General features: G+C 30.2%; 2 long non-coding RNA genes across 2 annotated transcripts; both read left to right on the top strand.

Annotated features, from left to right (window-relative positions):
* The first annotated feature begins 991 nt into the window (after positions 1-991).
* On the top strand, positions 992-4,026 carry LOC139519122 (uncharacterized). Its single transcript, XR_011663521.1, has 3 exons — positions 992-1,073; positions 3,013-3,080; positions 3,554-4,026. It is a non-coding gene; the product is annotated as an uncharacterized lncRNA (long non-coding RNA).
* A 12,503-nt stretch (positions 4,027-16,529) lies between these two features.
* On the top strand, positions 16,530-21,329 carry LOC139519114 (uncharacterized). Its single transcript, XR_011663520.1, has 3 exons — positions 16,530-16,611; positions 20,317-20,384; positions 20,857-21,329. It is a non-coding gene; the product is annotated as an uncharacterized lncRNA (long non-coding RNA).
* Positions 21,330-21,754: the final 425 nt, after the last annotated feature.

Genomic DNA, 21,754 nt, shown 5'->3' with positions numbered 1-21,754 from the left:
ATTAAGTCTTTGTAAGTCTTTTTCTAAAATATTTATCTTATCTCTTTTTTCTTTAGCTTTAGATTTGCAATCTTTTGTATTCAAATGTAACGAAGAACCAGCGTCTGGTCCTGAACAAATTTCACCCTTCGTTTTTTTTCTACCTATTACGGTTAAGGTGTTGGAACGATAACCAAGTTTTTGTTTGTTTCGTAGGGATAACTCCAAACCGACAAAATTTTTCGACTCAAAGGTTGAGTTCCAGATAGGTATTCATGACACCGATACAATTTGTGAACATGAAAGCGACATGTCTTACAGTTAAGGCGGATAATTTCGTCGAAGTTTCGCGGGAAAAAAAAAATAAACAGAAGAAATACAGTTAGTGGTTTCCCTTTTGAAAAAGAAAAGACAATAACAAGAGGCTAAAAAAAAAAATAATTTATATTTATTGTTCAGAAATATAATAAAGCTGGGAGGAAAGACACAGAAAAATATAAATTTATAGCTTATCATTTTGTTGTCAACATCTGCCTTATGTCCGCATTCTGAACTGACATGGCTTCGTTTTTATGCACCCCGCGCTGCCGGTCGGAAGAAGACCAACAGTGACACTATTTTTATTCACCAGAATCCCCAGTCACCCTTAAGAGTTGATTTCAACTTGCCAATGCTGTACGCAAAATTGAAAGATGACACATTTACTGTTCCTTGACCTTTAAATTTTTCTTTTTAAGGTTATCAGTAAGTACCAAGTCCTTATAGATGAATATCCAGCGACTACATTATCAAAAGACCGATGATTGTGACTTTGTTTATGAAAAGGATATGGAGTGGAACGATACTGTTTTAAATCTAAACGACTCCTTAAATCATTTTGTTTACAGCACAAACCTATGGCAATTCCTAGAAATAATTTGTCCAGTAACCTTGCCTTGTAACATCCGTCAATAAATTAAAAAAAATAAGGTACATTGTAGGTCACACCTCCTGAAAAAAACACAAAATCGTCATAGCGTTATTCTGACAGGTCACTATATATAATATGTATCAATCTTGTATTGTATACATTTACTGGAGTTAACCAATACAAGGTAACTTGTCTTTTTTTTTATCGTCAATTTTTATTTTTTAAATTGATAAAATGCACAGTCAAATTCTACACATGTTTCATTACACGATGATTAAATGAGTTTAATGTAAAATTTTGTTTTAAAGATTTTAAGAGATTAAAAGTTTACTATATTGAATTTGCGTCAAGAAAATTTGAATATTAAAACGTCACTCGAATTATAATACAAGATCTAACCAATAAGACTAATATGAGAAAATAAACGTTCGGTTTGAATGTTTCATCTCATGATTTTTACAATAGCATTAACAGGTGTGAAATTCGTACAGATACAAATCATTCGTTGGCTTCAAAGGAACTACTATGGTAGTTATAAGTTAAATAAAAGAATAAAATTCAAATTAAATGTAAGAACTGTAACTTGCCTAGCTTGTGTTAAAAGTTTTAACATACCATTTCCTTGCATTTAAAGGGGCACTAGCTGTCAAATTCATGTTCACCGATTTTAATCAAATTCTCATATTTAATTAATAACAATGTGAAACATTTATCCAAACTATTAAAAGTCTAAAATAATCAATTTAACAGGTCACGGGCATGCAAATACGTAGCTTCATTTCGTGTGTATTTTAGTCCAGACGCCATCTAACTAATTATCGAGTTTACTTGTAAAGTCATCCGATGACCATATAAGCGATGTAAATATAAATATAGATATACATAGATTGATAAACTCGTGTTGTTGGATTATTTTAGGTCTAATTAATTTCATAATATAGATGAAAAATAAATGCTTATTTATTTATTGTTTTTTTACCTGTGTATTAAACGAATGATTTTATGTGGATCGTATCAGTCAATCAAATGATTTACCTTTGTTTCACTTTCAATGTTGACATTCTTTTTCTTTAAATAACTTTACGCATACAATTCGCGTGTTATCCATCTCAAGCTAAGCGGTTAAATTGAAGTTCACGTGAATACGGATTCAATGAGGTCGTATTATTCACATGCAAGTGAATAATTCATAATCAATGTTTTTTTTAAGCTAATTTTGACAAAATTAAAGCATACGGACTGCTTAAAGCGAATTATTATTTCATTTTCATAAATGATTGAGCAAAAAAAATAATATATTATGCACTAGTAGTCACTACTAGTGCAAAGTGACAAAGTCGTTAAAAGAAAAAAAAAAAAAAAAAAAAACCTTCTACAAGTTGTTTTCAAAAATAAACCATGATAAAAAGTTGCAAATGTAATATCATATATTGGTATTAAAGGTTTATACCTTTAAGTCTGAGTAATAAATCATTTGTTTAAAGTGAAACGATTTCAAATATAATGATTTGTACAAGTTTTTATCTTTTTCTCAGTAAAAATTGTACAAGTAATTATTTGTACAATTGTATTTGTACAAGTAATAACTTGTATGATGGCTTTATACAAGTAATTACATGTATAAAATGTTTGTACAAGTAATAACACGACATATATATACACACATAAAATATAAAACATAAAACAAATTAAGAGTATACAAATTTTAAGAATATAATAAACATTTTCTTTTCAGTAAAATATCATAGCAGATTTTGGCAGTATAAAAGTAAACATTTTCATCACTAAATAAAAATACAAATACAAGATATGTAAGATTTAAATCTTGGCAATTTCTGTAGAGACATGCCACTAAGCGCAAGTTGTTAGTTGTTTGATACCGTATAAAACGTGTAAGTTTAGATTAGATAATTCGAAAATTTCGTATTTTATGCAAAGAATAAACCACTTGGTTCTTATCTGCTACATGTATGTTACAGTCCAGCAGGGTTGGGTTTCACACATATATATTGATACATACGTATACTACCAATGCAAAATACTATATAAAAAAGCCTTAAGTGATAATTTGAGTAATAGAAAACTTATTTGGTATATTCAAATATATATGATCTGTATTGTAGATTGTTAATAACGATGGCCATTATAACTCTTCAAGGACTTTTGATCTTAGGAGTGATTATTGCAAATGGTAAGTTTACTACTATGTTGTGTTATGTGTACTATTGTTTTTCTGTTTATCTTTTTTCATTTTAAGCCATGGCGTTGTCAGTTTATTTTCGATTTATGAGTTTGACTGTCCCTCTGGTATCTTCCTCTTTTACAAACTATTTGAATATATAGGTTTTTATTCATGATGAAGGGAAATCCAGAGAAGCGCTTCAGAAGCATGAAATTTAAAAGTTAGATTTTCAACATCATGAATTTCTCTTTATATGAGCCAGTGAAAAATTGGTTTACATTAATCTTTTGTAATAAGCCATGCGTCATAAATAGATTGTTTTGACGATATCCGATGTTTCTTTTTATTAATTTGATAACTTTTCTAAGATATTGATTGATTTTATTTCTACTTATGAAAACGACGGCATCGTAAATATTGACATACCACTTATAATCATTATGTCATTGCAATATGATGAATGTATTTGTTTTATATTTCAGTCTCTGCCGATGTCATTGCTTGTGAAGGTAAATTAGCATACATAAAATGTTCATATCCTTCTAAGATTAAAGTCTCAAGTGCAATATATGGACGGACCGCTGATAGAAGCATATGCCCTCATCCACATTTACCTATACGTACAACTAATTGCAGATCATCAACTTCTGACAAAAAAGTAAAAGCAATGTGTAATGGTAAAAGAATATGTCGAGTAAAGGCTGATAATGGACAGTTTGGTGATCCCTGCTATGAAACCTACAAATATTTAGAAGTTAAATATAAATGCGTTTGATTATGTGTATTAAGATAAATAATGCTTTGAAAAAAACTAATGTAAAGAAATGTGTGATATTTTGTTTTATTTATTTTCTGGTTTCAATTTACAAAAATAAGTATATTCATTATGTTTCCGTACGTTATATGTATGTTTGATTTGTATGTGTATTAATAATAAAAAAAAAACTCATAAAAGATATAAGGCTTAATTTTTTGTACGCACGATGTGCTTTTCCTCTACTTACGACTTACCGGTGATGCTCACACTCATCATTAAGGTATCTAGTTAACAAAATGTATCAGATAACCCTGTATACCAACCTACATGTCTACAAATGTATCATTGCTAAGAATAGAACATAGGGATAAAGAGAAAGTTTTGTCTATTATTTTTAAAACATTACAAATATAATAAATCTGAAAGGAAAAATTATATGAATTAAGTTTTTTCATCCTACATTGAACTTTTGATGTCGTCTCATAATGACTAATTATCTTTTTTCGGATGTTATAGGGATTTATCAATTGCGGTTGTCGAATTAAGTCATCTTTTTAACTTTTATCAGGGATGAAATTTTATTTTAGAACGAATGCATGATCAACTTTCAAAAGTTGTGCATAATCAAAACATATAGACAAAATAATAGAAAATATACTTATGCCAGGACTGTCTTTTTCGTACTTGTAAGTTATTGGAGAGTAAAAAGGCTATTTGGATCAAGCTTTGTGAAATTTGCATTTACGTTATTTCATATACATGTGTACGCAAAATGTATAATGTGATGTATATAGGAACTTGAACTGTTCTGTTCACTACTATACGTGTGAAAAACCCTTGGCGAAATCAACGTATTCATTTGGGTCTTTTGTGGAGGGTTGTCTCATTGGCAATCATACCACTTTTTCTTTTTTTTATATCAACTTATATATTTTTTTAAACCGACCCAATTTACATAGTTTAGGACGACTTCCTATATTTTATGATCGCAAATAAAATATGAATATATTATACTGTGCACTGCATTTGCATAATCATCTTTTTTTATGGATTTGTCGTCTTTCTGGGAGTGATTTAAGAGATAACTGTATTGTAATTGAAGCTTTAAGGACGTCCATCGGTAGTTTTACTGTCGCAAATTTAGTTTACCTGGCGACGCGTAGCGGAGACAGGTAAACGGGTATTTGCGACAGTAAAACTACCGATGGACGTCCGAAAAGCTTCAAATACAATACAGTTATCTCTATTCTAATGCAAAACAACTTCATAATTAAATTTCAATCATTATTTCAGTGTAAAATCTTCATTAAAGAAAATTCCGCGAAGATATGTTATCTTCTTTGGTCACTACACTAGGTGACGTCATAGGTATGCTTCCGGCGTCAAACATAAACACCGGGCGTTTTCTGGCTTCTGTGCCGCTTCAGAATGTAATAAAATTTGATAAAAAGAGGATTTTTAGGTGTAACATGTGAGTTTTATGGCTTTATTATTGTAGAAAGTACATGTCAATACATTCTGCAATTCAAAATGTCGGCTACCTTAGTTACAGACAAGGAGATAGAGATTTTTACGCTAACTGTCATCCAATCAGAACCATTGATACAAACTAATTGCATTAGAATATTTATTATCGACTTTTTCAGCTCACTTACAATTTAAAACCAATTCTTATATTTATATAATTTTTTTTAATTTTTTCCTTTTTTTAAACATACGTCCTAGCCATAGATAAGGACTTACATTCGAAAGGTCTTTCATTCATTTTAGCGAGTTGACCTTAGTTATATTGCGGACCATTTGTCCTTGCGGGTTCCATGTTTTTTTTCTCTCTCTGTTATCATCCACTCATCTTTCGTGTTTGCCATGCAAAGACATTTTAAAGCTTTCATACTATGCAGTATGTGTTTTTCTTATTTTTGAAGGTCACACGGTGACCTATAGTTGCTATCGTCTGTTGGTCCCTTGAAATGATTTGTCTGAGTGCCTATCACACCACATATTGTTTTTTTTATATGCAATTATATCTTTAATAAAATTGAGGATTGAAACAGGGAATGTGTCAAAGAGACAACAACCAGAAAAAACGAGAACAGAAAACAGGCCCAAGGCAACCTGCGGATGTTTTCGTATTTAATATTATTTAATGGTATCAACTAAAAACATTATTTACTTAAACATGAAACTGTTGTATGTGATGTTTTTAAAATTATTCAAAACAGATTCCTTTAAAGCTTTGTATAAAGAAAGTTTAATTTTATGTATCGAAACGTTTAACAAGTGATTATTCAAATCCCCACTGGAAGGCCTCTGGTAGACTGAGTGAGCTTAAAATCATCGCCATTGACAAACAAGTTATAGGTAATCTTTTCAGTTCAATTCATAACATTTTTTTTTACCGTCGACCACACTGTTATAAATTTGATTCTATGTCGCCTTCATTTAAATAACGTGATAACGAAGTCTCTTAATATCATTTCAAATTATAACTGATATTTATATAGATTACGTACATTGTAATCTGAAAAGTCCAAACGGAAACGGGCCTATAAACACTTTTTGTTTATGTTAGATGTATTCCTATTTGTATCCATCAGATGAGTTGAGCCTTTATCAACTGATTTTTATATTTCGTTCTTATGTTGTACTGTTTCACGACTGTCTCAGGTTATTTGAGTATTGGGATCCCGCTACAATGTTTAATAGTGTATGTATGTGGCTGTCCCAAGTCAGGAGGATGTAATTCAGTGGTTGTCGTTTGTTATTGTGTTATTAAGGTCTTTCCTTTTTCTAAAGGGAAAGACCTTACTGTATTTCTTCTGTTTATTATTATTATTATTAGGTCTTTCCACGTTTCCGTGGAAAGACCTATTGGATTTCTTCTGATTATTATTATTATTAGGTCTTTCCACCTTTTGTGTGGAAAGACATATTGATTTTGTTCTGATTATTTTTTTTTTCTTCCGCCTAATTTGTTTCTTGCGGTGTAAAAATGTTTCAAAAGATGTCGCTTAGTTTTTTTGTACATGAGATCATACAGTCTATACGCTTTTGAAACTCACCCTGTTTAACCGAACACGTTTCTTTGTAAGAGTTATCTCCCTAAACACTGTTTTTCTTGTTATCAGATCTCCTCCGCAACCGTAAAAGAAAGCGACAAATTTATTTTTCCAAATTGCTCGTTATATCCTCAGAATGTTACGTTTTATTTTGACCGAAGCTTTACGAAGACCCCATATGAGAGTAATTTCCCCTTTTGTATTGAAATAAGTGAAATAAATTTGTAACTGGAAAACCATAAGTGATAGAGGCCTAGGGTCTTTTGATTTGAGGCCCTTGCTCAAAAAGTATGAAAATGAGGTCAAGGTCATGTTCAAATTTTTGATTTTGGCTTGTTATCTCTTATTTTCAGAAATCATACAAGATATCGACAAAATATTTTCACACAATTGTTAGTTACGACATGTCGTAACACATGAATTTTAGTCGAAAGGGTACAAAGACATTTGACGCGAGTTTTCCCCCTTTTTTATATCTAATATCATACGTATGGTAATATAACTCATTAACAATATAAAGTAGAGGACTAGAGTCTTTTGATTTGAGGTCCTTGGTTTATGACCTTGAAATTGAGCTCAAGGTCATATGCTAATTAAACGTTCTAGATTTTGACCTTTGCTTTTACCTCATATGTACACATGATAAAGCCATGGGACTTTTTGCATTAAGTTGTATTAGCATTGTGACCTTAAAAAACACAACCGGAAGTGACCTTTTGTAAACCGGAAGTAGTTATTTTTTGTACCATATATTTTTGGAATCAGTGTCAAGTAAACTATCAAATAATACCGGAAGTAATATATATATATATATATTTTTTTATAGAAACCATATATTTTTTTAATAAGCTTTCAAAAAGCTGTCATTTGGCGCTAAAATTGACATTTAAAACCAAATTTTAATATTTTCATTTAAAAAAAGGTCTTAACTGGTGGAAAGACCATCAATGGTTCTCTGAACAATTGGTTTTTAATTTTTTTTTTTTCTTCCGCCTAATTTTTTTCCTTCGCTGTTTTTTTGTTTCCATATGTCGCTTAGATTTTTGGAATATGATATCGAACAGTTTATACGCTTTTGAAACCAACTCGTTTTAACCGAATACTTTCCCAAATAAGAGTTATCTCCCCGAACACTGTTTTTCTTGTTATCTCTAAGGCTTCGCAACCGTATAAGAAACCGACAAATTTATTTTTCAAAATTGCTCGTTATATCCTCAGGATGTTCTGTTTTATTTTGACCGAAGCCATATATAGATTCCATATGACAGTTATCCCCCCTTTTATGTTTGATATAAGAATTTGCATTTCTAACTGGTAAACCATAAGTGATAGAGACCTAGTGTCTTTTGATTTGAGGTCCTTGGTCCAAAAAAATGAAAATAAGGTCAAGGTCAAAGGTCAAGGTCATATTATAAATTTTGATTTTGGCTTATTTTCACTTATTTTCAAAAGCTTTATAACTTATCGACAAATTATTTTTACTAAATTGTTAGTTGCGACATGTTTAAACTTATAAATTTTGGTTGAAAGGGTGCGTAGACAATAAATGGGAGTTTTCGCCCCTCTTATGTTTAGAATTATGCGTAAAGTGATATTACTCATAAACCATACATATTAAGGAACTAGTGTCTTTAGGTTTGAGATCCTTAGTCTATGACCTTGGAATTGAGGTCAAGGTCATAGGTTAATTGGACGTTCTAGATTTTGACCTTTGCTCCAAATTCATATTTAGACATCATAAAGTCATAGGAACTGACATATCAACTGAATTTTTAATATTTTCACATCAAAATATGTTGTAAGTGGTGGAAAGACCATCAATGGTTCTCTGAACAATTGGTTTTTAATTATTATTATTATTCTTCCGCCAAACTTTGACAAATTTATCCGCGTTAACCGTAAGACGTGTCGCTTTCATGTTCACACTTTGTATCGGTGTCATGAATACCTATCCAGAACTCACCCTGTGAGTCGAAATATTTTGTCGGTTCGGAGTAATCCCTCCAAAACCAAAAAACCTAGATATCGTTCAAACACCGTAACCGTAAGAGGTAGAAAAAAAGCGAAGGGTGAAATTTGTTCAGGACCAGACCCCGGTTCTCCGTTACATTTGGATCCAAAGGTTTCAACGACTCATTGGTAGGGTTATGCCCCTATGAAAATTAACCGGTGTCGGTTGACCACCAAAACTCAGAAACCGTAAGTCGTAGACACCTGGGATCTTCACCATTCATCATCACGTGTGACTTTGAAAAATACCGCAAGGTCAAATGTGTATGTTGACCTTGACCTTTGACCTTACACCTTGTTATGTGATAATCTCAGAAACCATTATACTTATAGAAGTTTTGAATAGTGGAAAATGTTTGGGTAATTAAGGCGCAACTTAGTTACATTTTGACCGAAGAGATTTGACCTTTCTGTAAGGGGCATAACCCCTGATTTAGGTTTCTGAAAAGACAAAATCAGCTTTTACTATATAACCAAAGGTCCTAGACCCATGGGATCTTCAGCAATGACATAGGGGACTAATGACCTTGACGAAGGTCAAAAGGTCAAAGGTCAAGGTCATGTCCCATATAGTGAATTATGTGTTTTTGACCTTATTTAAAGGATTTTCAGTGTGTTTTAAAGCTTTTTAAGGTTGACCTTGACCTTTGACCTTACAACCTTTTAGTCGATATCTCAAAAAGGATTGTACTTACAGAAATAGTAAATAGTGAAAAACGTTGAAGAGGATGAGGCGCAACTCTTTTATATTTGACAATACATTCTACGTCTATTGGAACATGTATTTTACATTACAAAAGGAAAGACCTCTCAATTGTTCAAGAACAATTGACATTTTAATTTAATATATTATTTTTTGGAACATAAATTAGGCCGTTAGATTTCTCGTTTGAATTGTTTTATATTTGTCATTTCAGGGCCCTGACTATGCGGTATATTCTTTCCATATCGTTGAAGGTCGTATGGTGACCTATATCTGTTACTTTCTGTTTCACATGGTCTCTTGGGTAGTTTTCTCATTGGCAATAATACCACATCTTCTTTTTTGTTTCTATAAACAATTTGGTAAATTCGATTCAGCGAGAAGGGATTAAAGAAATATCAACGTTTGAAAATGTACAACTATAAAAGGGAACCAAATATTGTCTCTATTTTCGTTAAACGTTTGCATAGATTTCCCCGTGTGAAATTAAATATCAAAGTATAGAAAAGGATAACTTATTGCTGTATTATTGATCATGATTTTATCATCTAAAGCAAAATATCACAACGTAACAGTAAGACTTATCATTCTAAATCTTCAGTCAGACCTTTAAAAGAAGCATTTTATTACATTGTCTGTTTGTATAAAAGTATGTTGTAGTTTGTTGTAGAGCCGAAAAATCTCACCTGTCAATCATACATAAAACACTATCAAAAATAATTATTAATTCAAAGAAATTATATGCAATTTTATGAAAACAATAACAAATACGCTGTTTCACAGAAAACAAGAATGACGTTTAATTAATGTCTAGTAAAGTACAATGTTATGACGTAAAATGTAAATGTTGTCGTAGATTGATTACTTAAATTATGTTTTATAAGTTAATCAACATAATAATGACAATAATAAACAAGAATGTGTTCCCAGTACATGGATGCCCCACAAAATGTTGAACTTCGTACTTTTAAATACAAGCTTTATTGACGAGTTAGTGTAGATGAAAAGTGCGCCAGGTTTACAACATTATAAACCTGGTATGTTGAATGAGTGTTGTTTTATTAAAAATACCAAGAGAATATTATAAGTTAAATGTTATAATGATATGTATATCCATATCAGTCGTACCTTTCGCTACAAATTAGAATGTTGAGACATAATTCTGCATTATTTGTTAAAAATGAAACCGAAAACAAAACAAAGTACACTTGAAAAGAAATTGTGAGGAAATAAATTTTACTTTATTTTTGGTAAAACGGACAATCCATATTTTACGAATATTTTACAGTGACTTTGAATTTAAGTTGTAAAGAATTGATTAAATTCATTGCTAAATATACTTAAAAAAGATGGTTTAATTTATAACGGTCAATTAGATTTATTATAGTAAAGGTTAATATAATATGTACAAACACTAATAAAAGAAATATTTAGAATTAATATGTCAATTGTTCTTGAACAATTAGGAGGTCTTTCCTTTTGAAATGTAAAATACATTTTCCAATAGAGATATAACGTATCGAAAAGTTCTTAAACACACAAAAAACTGTTAAAATATGATAAAAATCAACAAATTCGAATTTTAGGAGATGACCTTGACTTTTGACCTTGTGACCTTTTTAAAGATCATCAGTCCACAATGTCATTGCAAAAGACCCCATGGATCTAAGACCTTTGGTTCAAGAGGTAAAGCTAATTTTACCTTTTCAGAACCGTCAACGGGGGTTATGCTCCTGAAGAATCTGTCAAATCTTTTCGGTCAAAATGTAAAAAAGTTGTGCCAGAGTGACCTAAACATTTTTTAGTGTTTACTATTTCTGTAAGATTAACCGTTTTTGAGATATCGACCAAAAATTTGAAAGGTCACAGGTCAAAGTCAACCTTAAAATCCTTTAAAACACTTTAAAAAATACCATAAATAAGGTAAAAAAAACACATAATTCGCTATCCGGGACATAACCTTGACCTTTGACCTATTGATTTGCCAAGGTAATTAGTCCCCTATGTCATTGCTGAAGACCCCCATGGGTCTAGGACCTTTGGTTATATAGTAAAAGCTGATTTTGTCTTTTCAGAAACCGAAAACAGGGGTTATGACCCTTAGAGAAAGGTTAAATCTCTTCAGTCAAAATATAACAAAGTTGCGCATTAATGACCCAAACATTTTCCACTATTCAACATTTCTGTAAGTATTAAGGTTACTGAGATTATCCCATAACGAGGTGCTAGATCAAAGGTCAAGGTCAACATACAAATTTGACCTTGAGGTATTTTTCAAAATCAAATGAATTAATGATGAATGGTGAAGATCCTAGGTGTCTACGACTTACGGTTTCTGAGTTTTGGTGGCCAACCGACACAGGTTAATTTCATAGGGGCATAACCATACCAATGAGTCGTTGAATCTTTTTTTTTTTTTTTTTTTAACGTGGATAATATACTTTATTGCACTCTATTGCTGTTAACAATTTTCTTAGTGTACAGCATTGCACTAAGTATCCCTGATATATTAGTTATTAGGTATCCAGGGAGAATATCTAATAAAGGTAAATTGATGTTACATTACAATGTTACAATATTTTAAATGATTTCATGTTTACCGGAGAATATTTCACTTCCGTCCGATAGTGTTTTTTAATATTAGATAAATGTGCATCGTTTTCCATCATCATCTTTGTGATTTGGATAAATTTAATTCACAATACTTAGACAGTTTGTCTAATTTAAAAGGTAAGTTGATCATAATTTTCGTGATGTTTTGAATCATAATAAAAGTGTAACTGTTAACTTATTTGAAACCTGTTGTATTTTAGACTGATGTATCTAAACTACTCGGGTAAACATGATTATACACGACATCAGAGTGCACTACACATAGTTGTCAAAGATAAACACATAAGGTATAAAGTAAAAAAAGAAGACAAAAAAGTGTGTATTATACAATATTGAATGATACATTATTATCTTTTTTTTTTTTTTTTTTTTTAACACGTGGTATTAAAGTACATTAATGTCACCTGACATGCTCAAGTCATGTGACTTAATACTTGGGTCATGTGATCTCAGGGATATTTGTACAAATCCTTGTTATTATTTATGATCATTTATGTAGTTTAGGGTTTTTAAAATCAATTTACTGGTTTTTCTTTTAATTATATTATTGATTTCAACTATAGATTTTATTTCTGCCTTGAATATTTTAAAGATATCTACTTTTGTTCTTCTTGAGTCAGAGATGTAATATGATTTGTAGATAGAAAAAGATATTACAGTCAAAAGAAAGTTAATATCATAGTAAGCTTCATCATTTATTTTATATCCTACTACAAGATTTTCTATATTAAGAATACTTTCATTGAAACCTATAAATTTAAGAAGGTTGGATATTTTTGATAAAAAATTGCTGTTGTAACTGCAAGAAAAATAAAGATGTTCATAATCTTCTTTTATACTGCAATGATTACATTTATTATTTGTGAGTATTTTCCATTTAACTAATAAATCATTGCATGGAAGTATAAAGTGAATTAATTTCCATCTAAACATTTTCAATTTATTGTCAGGTAAGTAGTTAAAAATGAAGTTGAAACAATTTTCTAGTTTGAAGTACAGGTTTTTGGCAAACATTTTTTCCCACATTATAACTCCTATAGGTTTGTCCAGTTTGTTTTCATTTATAATAATGTTATAAATTTGTTTTGTACTCATTTTAGAATTGATTTCTTGATTAAGCATGATTTTTAGACTATTTATAGTATTATGAATATTAACTTTAGTTTTAATTGAATTATCTTGATTTATTATTGTAAGCCATTGATTTGGTATAGCTTTTTTAATGCAAGATATCTGCCTGATCCAATCTTGTTTGTTTTTTAGTTTAGAAAGTATATATGTTTCTGAAATTTGACCTCTGTCATCTGTAATATCATTTATGAAATACAAATTGCTTTTTACCCACTCTTCAAAGAATAAACATTTTCCATTTAGTCTGAGAAAGTTATTTCCCCATAGAAATTGTTTTCTTATTTGTAGAAAGTCATGTGGGTATGATGACCCACCTCCTTTAACACTAATCCAAGTTTTAATTAATTCTTGGTAAAATTCTGGAACACTCTTGAAAATTGATTTATCTAGATCATTTATATTTTTCAGATTCATTAGAAATATTATCAAGTTATTACCAAATTTATTTAAATAATATCTTGGTATAACTGTCCAATTGTCTGTTTCAGTATTAAATAATTTTGTTATCCAGCCCATGTGTATGGATTTTATAAAATTATCGATGTCTATCATTTTAAGTCCCCCTTTTTTGTACTCTGTTGAAAGAGTTGATCTTTTAATTTTGTCTCTTTTACCATTCCATATAAAATTATATATGAGGGTTTTAAATTTTTGTAGCGAATCTTTTGGTATTACAGTATTTGATGCTATATATGTTAAGTTTGGTAGAATTAAAGATTTAGTTACTACTATTCTTCCTAATATACTTAGTTTTCTTTTCTTCCAGTTAGCTATGATTTTTTCACATTTCAATATTTGTTTTTCAATATTAAGATTTTGACATTCTAATCTGTTGTGTCCAAAATAAATTCCTAAACTTTTGATAGGTTTATCACTCCAATTAATATTCTCATATTTTTCTTTGCAGTGCTTTAATTTGCCAAGCCATATTCCTTCAGTTTTAGTTCTATTAAGTTTAAGACCAGAAAAGTTACCAAATGTTTCAATTAAATTTAATGCAATTGTAATGTCCTGTTTAGAATGTAGGAACAAAGTGGTATCGTCTGCTAGTTGACATATTTTTAGTGTATTGGTGCTGCTTTCTAGCTTAATTTCTAATCCTTTAATATTTTTATTTTCTCTAATTTTTATAGCCATTATTTCTACGGCAAGAACAAAAAGTAACGAAGAAAGCGGACAGCCTTGTTTAATACCACGGAATGCTTTAAAACGACTTGAAACCCAGCCATTATTAGTTATACATCCCTTAATATCTGAATACATTAGTTGAATCCATTTTAAAAAACTTTCTTTAAAACCAAACTTTTTTAGTGTTTCAAACATAAAGATCCACTCAAGAGAGTCAAAAGCTTTGCTAAAATCTAGAAATAAGACAGCTCCGTCTATTTTGAGATTTTCTGAATAGTCAATAGCATCTTGTATCTGTCTAATGTTGAAACCAATGTACCTATTTTTTATATATCCTTTTTGATCAGAATGTACCAGTTTATGAAGTAGGGGTTTAAGTCTTTGTGCCAAGGCATATGCTAGAAGTTTAACATCATAATTCAAAAGTGTTATAGGTCGATAATTATCAAGTGACAATGGGTCATTTTTTTTTATAAATAAGTGATATAACGCCTATTTTTTGTGTGTTGGACAATTGTCCTTTAGAATAGCAATAGTTAAATGTTGATACTATTAAAGTTTTTAATTCTACCCAAAACTTTCTGTAAAATTCAACATTTAGTCCATCTAATCCTGGGGCACGGTTTAATTTCATTTTAAATATAGCTTCTGTGCATTCTTTTTCAGTTATTTCTCCTTCGCAAGTATCACTTTCACTTTCAGTTAATTTTTTATGTTTTTTAATATCATTTAAATAATTTTGTGTTTCTTGTAAATTTGGATTTGTTGACGTGTATAAATCTTTATAATATTTTACTTCAAGGTTTAATATTTTTTCATGATCCCTAGTTATCTCCCCTTTTTCATCATATAGTTGTGTTATGGTTTTTTTGCTTTGCCTAGATTTCTCAAGACCTAGAAAATAAGCTGAATTTCTTTCACCCTCTTCCACCCATTTTGCTCTAGCTCTAATTTGGTTACCCTTTATTTTTTCATAGTAAAGCTTTCCTAATTTTTCTTCTGTATATTCTATTGTTTGCAATAAACTTGTTTTGGTTGTATTATTGTTTTCAGTATCAGCTAAGATATTAAGTCTTTGTAAGTCTTTTTCTAAAATATTTATCTTATCTCTTTTTTCTTTAGCTTTAGATTTGCAATCTTTTGTATTCAAATGTAACGAAGAACCAGCGTCTGGTCCTGAACAAATTTCACCCTTCGTTTTTTTTCTACCTATTACGGTTAAGGTGTTGGAACGATAACCAAGTTTTTGTTTGTTTCGTAGGGATAACTCCAAACCGACAAAATTTTTCGACTCAAAGGTTGAGTTCCAGATAGGTATTCATGACACCGATACAATTTGTGAACATGAAAGCGACATGTCTTACAGTTAAGGCGGATAATTTCGTCGAAGTTTCGCGGGGAAAAAAAATAAACAGAAGAAATACAGTTAGTGGTTTCCCTTTTGAAAAAGAAAAGACAATAACAAGAGGCTAAAAAAAAAAAATAATTTATATTTATTGTTCAGAAATATAATAAAGCTGGGAGGAAAGACACAGAAAAATATAAATTTATAGCTTATCATTTTGTTGTCAACATCTGCCTTATGTCCGCATTCTGAACTGACATGGCTTCGTTTTTATGCACCCCGCGCTGCCGGTCGGAAGAAGACCAACAGTGACACTATTTTTATTCACCAGAATCCCCAGTCACCCTTAAGAGTTGATTTCAACTTGCCAATGCTGTACGCAAAATTGAAAGATGACACATTTACTGTTCCTTGACCTTTAAATTTTTCTTTTTAAGGTTATCAGTAAGTACCAAGTCCTTATAGATGAATATCCAGCGACTACATTATCAAAAGACCGATGATTGTGACTTTGTTTATGAAAAGGATATGGAGTGAAACGATACTGTTTTAAATCTAAACGACTCCTTAAATCATTTTGTTTACAGCACAAACCTATGGCAATTCCTAGAAATAATTTGTCCAGTAACCTTGCCTTGTAACATCCGTCAATAAATTAAAAAAAATAAGGTACATTGTAGGTCACACCTCCTGAAAAAAACACAAAATCGTCATAGCGTTATTCTGACAGGTCACTATATATAATATGTATCAATCTTGTATTGTATACATTTACTGGAGTTAACCAATACAAGGTAACTTGTCTTTTTTTTTATCGTCAATTTTTATTTTTTAAATTGATAAAATGCACAGTCAAATTCTACACATGTTTCATTACACGATGATTAAATGAGTTTAATGTAAAATTTTGTTTTAAAGATTTTAAGAGATTAAAAGTTTACTATATTGAATTTGCGTCAAGAAAATTTGAATATTAAAACGTCAATCGAATTATAATACAAGATCTAACCAATAAGACTAATATGAGAAAATAAACGTTCGGTTTGAATGTTTCATCTCATGATTTTTACAATAGCATTAACAGGTGTGAAATTCGTACAGATACAAATCATTCGTTGGCTTCAAAGGAACTACTATGGTAGTTATAAGTTAAATAAAAGAATAAAATTCAAATTAAATGTAAGAACTGTAACTTGCCTAGCTTGTGTTAAAAGTTTTAACATACCATTTCCTTGCATTTAAAGGGGCACTAGCTGTCAAATTCATGTTCACCGATTTTAATCAAATTCTCATATTTAATTAATAACAATGTGAAACATTTATCCAAACTATTAAAAGTCTAAAATAATCAATTTAACAGGTCACGGGCATGCAAATACGTAGCTTCATTTCGTGTGTATTTTAGTCCAGACGCCATCTAACTAATTATCGAGTTTACTTGTAAAGTCATCCGATGACCATATAAGCGATGTAAATATAAATATAGATATACATAGATTAATAAACTCGTGTTGTTGGATTATTTTAGGTCTAATTAATTTCATAATATAGATGAAAAATAAATGCTTATTTATTTATTGTTTTTTTACCTGTGTATTAAACGAATGATTTTATGTGGATCGTATCAGTCAATCAAATGATTTACCTTTGTTTCACTTTCAATGTTGACATTCTTTTTCTTTAAATAACTTTACGCATACAATTCACGTGTTATCCATCTCAAGCTAAGCGGTTAAATTGAAGTTCACGTGAATACGGATTCAATGAGGTCGTATTATTCACATGCAAGTGAATAATTCATAATCAATGTTTTTTTTAAGCTAATTTTGACAAAATTAAAGCATACGGACTGCTTAAAGCGAATTATTATTTCATTTTCATAAATGATTGAGCAAAAAAAATAATATATTATATTTTTTATATATCTCGTAGACTGGTTCGCGGAAGTTTGGTAGTACTTAACATGTATTTATAATCTGTGCAAAAGGCAGAATTTGCTCCCCTATTTCGTTTTTATTATTTATTTATTTTTTAAATTTAACGAATCTTTGCACAGGACTTCTACAGTGATCCCAAATCATCAAGGGTTCACTTTATATAACTATTAGAATAAAATCGTACTGATTTAAATGTACCCATGCATATGACCTATTTTGTTTATAACTTTTACCACCTTCTTGTATATAAGTATTCCTCTCTGACCAGGCCCACATTAATGCTTTTCTTGGATGCTCAAGTTTTTTTCTTAAAGTTTTACCTTTAGGATGAAGAGTTATATATTATGTCAAATATGTTTTCCCGATTATATGTACTTATAAGTATACGAACGTTTTGCTTTTTTTTTCAAATATAATGTTAAATAATAAAAACCTTCGCGCTTAATAGTAAATGTGATTTGAAAATGAAAAACATTCAATGCAAATGATACGTGAAACGAAAAATGCGTAATATCTAAAGCATGATGCAAAGATTTCACAAAACTATGGTAATGACCATACTCTTATTGTCCAAATACTCTGATTGACCATCACATATGCACAATCCCTAAGTTTAAAGTATATTTTCAAATATATAGATAGACAAGACAAGACAATAAATTATTTGAGTCTCACCTCTTATAAAACATTTACATAATATTACAATTTCCAATACAAAACAAGAGCCACTCTAAAAAAAGTTATGAGAGACTATAAAAAATGGTATATACAGTTACATTTATATGTCGTGTACATTTGATTATTTTGTACAGGTTATTACTTGTACAAATACTTTGTATGAGTAATTACTTGTATGATGCCTTTATACAAGTTATTACCTGTAATTACTTGTGAGAAAAAGATAATAACTTGTGCAACACAATATCCTTGAGTTGTATATGCTTCTACTTTGTTACAGATATTGAAAAACTCCTTTCTGTGAGTTAGTAAGTCGGGATTGTTTTGTCAATTTTCGGGTATGGTTTTCTTTTATTCTGTTTTCTCGAATTATTTTGTGTTTCTTAATTTTTTCTTATAATACAGTGTATGTATTTTTGAAATCATATTGTATTTTTTTTTCTTTTGTTTTTTTCAATGGTGTATTTTGTAATTAATGTTGTGTTTTTTTGGTTGTTGTATGGGATATACAAGCACCTGGCCACGTCCACTATGTGTAGTATTTCTTATTGTATCCTCTGATGAATTAACCCTTTTTCAACTGATTTTGATAGTTCGTTCTTATGTTGTAATGTTACACCACTTGCCCAGGAAAGGGGAGGGTTGGGATCCTGCTAACATGTCTAACCCTGCCACATTATGTATATACCGGTCCCAAGTCAGGAGCCTGTCATTCAATGATTGTCGCTTGTCGATGTGTTACATATTTTTTTCGTTCATTTTTGTAGATAAATAAGGCCGTTATAGAGTTTTCTCGTTTGAATTGTTTTACATTTGCCATTTCGGGACCTTTTAAAGCTGACTATGCGGTATGGGCTTTGTTCGTTGTTGAAGGCCGTGGTTTTTTTTTAATTCTGTGTCATTTGGGCTCTTGTGGAGAGGTATCTCATTGGCAATTATATCATCTGTTTTATATTAGTACTATCTTTGAAATTTTAGAAAAATTAAGACACACGACAAACGCAAAGTAACAACATAACCTAGCATTAGACATTGAACAAATTAAGCTTAACAGCTAGTTGTCACTTTTAAAATAGTGACTACTAGTGCAAAGTGACAAAGTCGTTAAAAGCATAAAAAAAAAAAAAAACTTCTACAAGTTGTTTTCTAAAATAAACCATGATAAAAAGTTGCATATGTAATATCATATATTGGTATTAAAGGTTTATACCTTTAAGTCTGAGTAATAAATCATTTGTTTAAAGTGAAACGATTTCAAATGTAATGATTTGTACAAGTTTTTATCTTTTTCTCAGTAAAAATTGTACAAGTAATTACTTGTACAATTGTATTTGTACAAGTAATAACTTGTATGATGGCTTCATACAAGTAATTACATGTATAAAATGTTTGTACAAGTAATAACACGACATATATATACACACATAAAATATAAAACATAAAACAAATTAAGAGTATACAAATTTTAAGAATATAATAAACATTTTCTTTTCAGTAAAATATGATAGCAGATTTTGGCAGAATAAAAGTAAACATTTTCATCACTAAATAAAAATACAAATACAAGATATGTAAGATTTAAATCTTGGCAATTTCTGTAGAGACATGCCACTAAACGCAAGTTGTTAGTTGTTTGATACCGTATAAAACGTGTAAGTTTAGATTAGATAATTCGAAAATTTCGTATTTTATGCAAAGAATAAACCACTTGGTTCTTATCTGCTACATGTATGTTACAGTCCAGCAGGATTGGGTTTCACACATATGTATTGATACATACGTATACTACCAATGCAAAATACTATAAAAAAAAAGCCTTAAGTGATAATTTGAGTAATAGAAAACTTATTTGGTATATTCAAATATATATGATCTGTATTGTAGATTGTTAATAACGATGGCCATTATAACTCTTCAAGGACTTTTGATCTTAGGAGTGATTATTGCAAATGGTAAGTTTACTACTATGTTGTATTATGTGTACTATTGTTTGTCTGTTTATCTTTTTCATTTTAAGCCATGGCGTTGTCAGTTTATTTTCGATTTATGAGTTTGACTGTCCCTCTGGTATCTTCCTCTTTTACAAACTATTTGAATATATAGGTTTTTATTCATGATGAAGGGAAATCCAGAGAAGCGCTTCAGAAGCATGAAATTTAAAAGTTAGATTTTCAACATCATGGATTTCTCTTTATATGAGCCAGTGAAAAATTGGTTTACATTAATCTTTTGTAATAAGCCATGCGTCATAAATAGATTGTTTTGACGATATCCGATGTTTCTTTTTATTAATTTGATAACTTTTCTAAGATATTGATTGATTTTATTTCTTCTTATGAAAACGACGGCATCGTAAATATTGACATACCACTTATAATCATTATGTCATTGCAATATGATGAATGTATTTGTTTTATATTTCAGTCTCTGCCGATGTCATTGCTTGTGAAGGTAAATTAGCATACATAAAATGTTCATATCCTTCTAAGATTAAAGTCTCAAGTGCAATATATGGACGGACCGCTGATAGAAGCATATGCCCTCATCCACATTTACCTATACGTACAACTAATTGCAGATCATCAACTTCTGACAAAAAAGTAAAAGCAATGTGTAATGGTAAAAGAATATGTCGAGTAAAGGCTGATAATGGACAGTTTGGTGATCCCTGCTATGAAACCTACAAATATTTAGAAGTTAAATATAAATGCGTTTGATTATGTGTATTAAGATAAATAATGCTTTGAAAAAAACTAATGTAAAGAAATGTGTGATATTTTGTTTTATTTATTTTCTGGTTTCAATTTGCAAAAATAAGTATATTCATTATGTTTCCGTACGTTATATGTATGTTTGATTTGTATGTGTATTAATAATAAAAAAAAAACTCATAAAAGATATAAGGCTTAATTTTTTGTACGCACGATGTGCTTTTCCTCTACTTACGACTTACCGGTGATGCTCACACTCATCATTAAGGTATCTAGTTAACAAAATGTATCAGATAACCCTGTATACCAACCTACATGTCTACAAATGTATCATTGCTAAGAATAGAACATAGGGATAAAGAGAAAGTTTTGTCTATTATTTTTAAAACGTTATAAATATAGTAAATCTGAAAGGAAAAATTATATGAATTAAGTTTTTTCATCCTACATTGAACTTTTGATGTCGTCTCTTAATGACTAATTGAAAACAAAGAGCAAACGGAAACAATTTGGTCAACAAAAGTATTTTAATTATAGCTGTATCGACCATTTATATCCGTCCAGGACAATTTTAAGAGGACGACGGACTTGTACACTACTGATTATAGATA

This window comes from Mytilus edulis, chromosome 1 (genome assembly GCF_963676685.1).
Source record: "Mytilus edulis chromosome 1, xbMytEdul2.2, whole genome shotgun sequence".
In the NCBI taxonomy this organism is placed as follows: Eukaryota; Metazoa; Mollusca; class Bivalvia; order Mytilida; family Mytilidae; genus Mytilus; species Mytilus edulis.
This window is presented reverse-complemented; position numbering and strand designations above follow the sequence as displayed.